Here is a 216-nt window from a genome sequence, read left to right as displayed (position 1 = left end):
TTTATTTTTTATTTCGTGCTTTAAATTTCATGTTTTAAATTTAATTGCTTGATTTTTAAGATAATAAAGAAAATTTTATTTTTTTTGTTTAAAAATATATTAATACAAAAAAATATTTCGCGATAAACACATTTTGAAACCAAAATCACAAATTTTGAATATTTGTTTTGTATTTTTAAAAATATGCTTTAATAGAGAAGTCGCCTGATGGTATTT

This window comes from Apis dorsata, unplaced genomic scaffold (genome assembly GCF_000469605.1).
Source record: "Apis dorsata unplaced genomic scaffold, Apis dorsata 1.3 scaffold_988, whole genome shotgun sequence".
NCBI lineage: Eukaryota > Metazoa > Arthropoda > Insecta > Hymenoptera > Apidae > Apis > Apis dorsata.
Note: the sequence above shows the minus strand (reverse complement) of the source record.